The 4,864-nt window shown below is 36.4% G+C and overlaps 1 long non-coding RNA gene across 2 annotated transcripts; it reads left to right on the forward strand.

Annotated features, from left to right (window-relative positions):
• The first annotated feature begins 3,366 nt into the window (after nt 1-3,366).
• Nucleotides 3,367-4,621, forward strand: LOC141638934 (uncharacterized). Of its 2 annotated transcripts, none has more exons than XR_012542301.1 (3): nt 3,367-3,705; nt 3,801-3,890; nt 4,259-4,621. It is a non-coding gene; the product is annotated as an uncharacterized LOC141638934 (long non-coding RNA). The 2 variants fall into 2 exon arrangements; XR_012542302.1 differs by having other exon boundaries at nt 3,807-3,890.
• Nucleotides 4,622-4,864: the final 243 nt, after the last annotated feature.

Consider the following 4,864-nt stretch of genomic DNA (forward strand, 5'->3'; position numbering starts at 1 on the left):
GGTAGTGAGAGAGTGGGATTTGTTAGCTTTAATCTCCTTTTTTTTGTGTAAATCTCAGCCTTTTATTTTCTTCATCCAAGGGCTATAAGGGGGACTTATGGACTCAAATGTAAGAGGTGGACTCTCTTGATCTTTACACTATATATATATATATATATATATATATATATATATAAGGTTGGGGTTAGGTAGGAACTAATGTACGGTGCTAACCGTACGAACTACCCAAAATCAATAAAACACGCGCTGACATTTCAATTGTAACCTATTCCCCCGCTCTATGCTCCCAGACATTCAATTATTCATATCCTCTTTCTCTCTCACACCGACACGGGCTACTATTCCACGATCTCCGATCGCCGACGCCGAACCACCAATCATAGCCGAAAAACACAGAAAACCCCACTGCGACCACCTAATCTACCAGCGATGCCGACCTTCAACATAGATGAACCCGTCTTATTTCGTTTGTCTCCTTCATGCTTCACATCATTGGTTCATCTCGCCGGAAGAACAAGACCTGCAAGCCGGAGAAATTAAATTTGTGACGGAAAATCGTCGGCAATAGTATGATCAAGTGGAGCCTGTGATGGCTTTGCGGATGACCGGTAAGGTTACTAATTTAAGAATTCCGGCGATTGTTAATGGTGTTGAATGAAACATTAACCATCGCTGCTCAAGATTGTTTGATTTACACAGGGGTAGTAATACTTTAATTAGGTTTAAATAAATGGGCTATTTGACGAGAATAATCCAACCTATGTCACCCCTTCTCAAATTAATCCCAACTATACTTTAACCCATATTAATCCGAACTTTACAATCATTTTTCTCATATTACACCCACTTTAATATTTACCTATTGTACCCGGTGAAGCTTATTTATCAGTGGGTTTCCTTCCTTATTAATTTAAGATCTTCTTCCTTCCCTAACCTTCCTCCTTCATCTTCAACCGTCAATTTTTGGCCCCTAAACCATTGTTTACCCTCAACTGTAAGAGGAACGACCAAAGCAAACAAAAAATTCTGTAATTTTTATTTTATTTTAGCTTTGAAGTACTGACATATACCCAAATCTTATTTTTCTGCACGATTAAATCTTTTTGGGGTTTTTTAATTGAGTTTTCTTCAAGATTTATTGGTTTTTTTTTGTTTTTATGTGTTTGTGTACGAAGAATAGTGATTGAACTAAAGAAAAATGCTCCTCAAGAAGAAGTTATGTCAGTGGAGTTTCCTGCTCCTTTTTCGTTGGAAGAAACATGCCCAATTTGTTTTTAATCCTCAATTAGTTCAATTAATTTGGTTATTTCTATGAATTTGGCTTTAATTTGTTATTGATTTTTGGGGTTTTTTTTAACATCTAATTAGAAACATGTAACTTATTTATTGACTAGTGGCAGATAATGATGGAAGATGATGATAGAAGATGATGACGGATTGAAAAAAAAAAAGCAATGAGAAATGAAACAGTAAAAGATATGGTGAAAATAAACAAAGACTACAAATATGAGGAAAAAAATTACTTTTAAAATAATAAAGGGTAAAGGGTAACCTGTTTAGTAGGTTGTCCTTCTAATAGAGCAATATAAGATAAATGAGTGTAAAGTTCATATTAATATTGGTTAAAGTATAGTTTGGATTAGTTTGAGAAGAGGTGATATAGTTTGGATTATTCTTATCAAATAACCCTAAATAAATTTGATTGATTTTAATTGTATTATTTGTTTGTTTGTGTGTATGTGTATTATGGAATCATGGTAGCAATAGAGAAATACAATTATAATTACCTTAATTAATCACCTAGGACCTCCACGTCGCCGGATAAATAAGGTGCGGCGGTGGATAAAAGTTTCTTATGGGTTGATGATCAGTAAGGAGAGCGGGCAGTGTGGGAGAGGAGGCAGATTTTAAGGTTTTTCAACTATTGACAGAATATGTGCTTCTGGGAGCACTCCTCCGACAAACTGTAGATTATACGGTGCAATGAAATCACAAATTTTAAACCTTGAATATTGAGTAAAACTAAATTAGTTTATAACTTTTACCTGGAAATGACTCCTCTTCGGTGCCAGGATGAACTTGAACTGAATACACACATAGACACTTCAGAATTTATTGAAGAGAAATATACTAATCGGATCAAACAGTTTGAACTTTTTTACCTGGAATGTTTTCCTCGGGATTAACTTGAAGAGAGTAAACATTTGATACAAGATCCATAATGATACGAAAAATTCCATCTTTCCCAAACTGTCTCCCCCAGTTATTTCGCATAACCCAATATAGCTTTCTAGTGGTAGTGACCCCGAAACCAATAATGGTAGCAGCATGGGTTAGAGGACGACCATTTTTTTATTTTGTGGCCGGATAAATAAGATAGATACGGATTTTAAACACGGTTTCTCAACTATTTACGATAAAATATGGCAATTTAAAGGGGTGTATCTAGCAATTTAGGGGAGTGTATTTAGCAAGGTAAAAATGAGTATCTAAATTGACAGAGATGTGTATCTAACCATAAAGTTATTCAAGTACCTACCATGCTTCTTTGTAACCCAATACTTCTGCATTGCACCAACATTCATGAAGTTAAGACCGCAACAACGGAATTATATTAAAAAAATGTTCTAACTAAACAGCTGATACGTAAAAAGAGAGTAAATTAAATAGATATAGCTGAAGTGCTTGCCTTGGTTTTATTATTCAGGAAAATGCCATGAGTGAGCTGCTTATAGAGCTTCTGGATGGAAGAAGAGTCAACAGGTGAATCCGAATGTTTAATGATGGATGCAAAATTATGAGGTAGCATAAGCTTTTGAGGTGCCCAGCCGTATTTGATGGCCTGACCTTGGAATGCATGAGGCATGTAAAAAAACTCCAACTGCTCAAGCGTTGTGACTAAATCTAAACCTTGAGGAACACTGCTTAGACACCAACATTTTGAAATATCTAGCTTCTTGAGACAGGGCATCGCTCCCTTCTCGATCATCCATGTGTTCAAAATAGGGAAATTCTCGACATTGAGCTCTTCAAGCTGAGGAAATGAGCATCCATGGGGTCGACATCCTTGATCATGCTATCCTTGAATTCTAACCTAACAAGGTTGACTGGCAGTTTGAGCGAAAAAATACCTCTCTATAAAAAAACGACATTAAATCTCAATTTTAATACTCGGGTTTTCACAAATAACGGGTGCACATTTTTAGTGATTGTTTGAGGTTATACGTAAAAAACACACATTTATCTTGAAAAAGAGTACTAAAAAAAGAGTATCTAGATTGAAAGAGATGTGTATCTAGCAATTTAAAGCAGGAGTATCTAGATTGAAAGAGATGTGTATCTAGCAATTTAAAGCAGTGTTGTGTATCTAGCGAGGTAAAGAAGTGTATCTAGCAAGGTAAAGGAGTGTATCTAGCTCGCCGAAGATATGTATCTAGCAATCTAAGAGAGGGTATCTTGCAAGGTAAAGGATCCTAACATGTCTAAGCACCCTCACTCTACTTATTATCGACAATTGTTTTAATTCAGTTGTATGTGTCTATCTATGTACTAGAGATGTGTTTCTGATTGTCAGTTTGTAATTGGTAATTACAGGGAGGAATCGAGGATTTCAGGAAGACGTACAAGGAAGAGCATCCTGATTCCAAGGGTATTAAGGAGCTTGCTAAGGATGTTGGAGCTAAGTGGAAGGCCATGACCTATGAGGTTTATTCTCATCCTGACCTGTGTGTCCTTTGCAGTTGCTGTGGATATTTAATTTAATTGATTTGCAATGCTGATTTAATTATTGGATTATTCAGAAAAAGAAGCCGTATTTGGACAGAGCAGCATAGCTGAAGGCGGAGCATTAGAAGGCCATGGAAGAGTATAATGCTCATAAAGAAGAAGAGGTATGTAGATAGTATAGTTTCAGCCTGCCTATGATACAGTATGATAACTTTCCGAGTTTCTGCCATGAATTGTTGCATTTTTCTTTCTTTACTTTGGTAACAAAAATGCACTGAGTTTTTTTTTGTCTTTCCTATTCTGCCCCCTGCCCGTGTTCATTCCAATATTCAGGTGTTGGCATGTTGATTTTTCAGCTCTTCTTGTATCCACAAATTGAAAAAATCTTTGGACTAGTTATGATTGTTCGATTATGTGGGGTATGCTTTTCTGAACATGACAGCTAATCCCATGGATTCGCTCTTTTGTCCCAAGTCTTGAAAGTTTTTCAGGTAAATTTCGGAAACTGATAGGAGTTTGTGTTCTTTTCCAGGTAAATTTCCAAGAGTTGAGCAACTACAACCAGGGCCTTTCATCCTGGAGAAATTGGGTAAACGGATGAAGGCCAGCCAAAGCTAAACCCGTATCTATCTGCTGAACAATGTTGCTGGAATGACTGGTATTTTCTCCTGGAGGGATAATTGATTTAAATCATTTGAACCAAGAAAAACAATTGAATCGCGTCTTAATAATTAGCATTTCCAACTCCATTCTAACTCATGAGGGCAATACTTTGTAGTTTGATGCATACTTGTAAAAGATCACCGACAGTATATTAGTTACAGTTTTCTTGCATTAACTATTCAACTTTGAGTAACCTACTCGGTTAATTGTGCTGGTGAATGTTAAAAGTACCATTTACATGCAATATATGAAATTTTTGTACCATCTTCGGATGAGTCTTTGTATCTCACTATTGCTGTTTTTCTCGTTTCGTTGGGGGTTCACTCCTTTATTCACCCCTGTCACAATGGCAAGCACCTTCATAACGAGCAATCATTAATGAGTTTCTTTCTAGTGTAAATGTCTTGGTTAATTTTCGGTTAGGAGCTTACTTGTCGTTTAACTTGACCACGTCAAACAGTCCGGATTATGGATC

The sequence above is a fragment of the Silene latifolia genome, unplaced genomic scaffold (genome assembly GCF_048544455.1).
Source record: "Silene latifolia isolate original U9 population unplaced genomic scaffold, ASM4854445v1 scaffold_235, whole genome shotgun sequence".
Lineage (NCBI taxonomy): Eukaryota > Viridiplantae > Streptophyta > Magnoliopsida > Caryophyllales > Caryophyllaceae > Silene > Silene latifolia.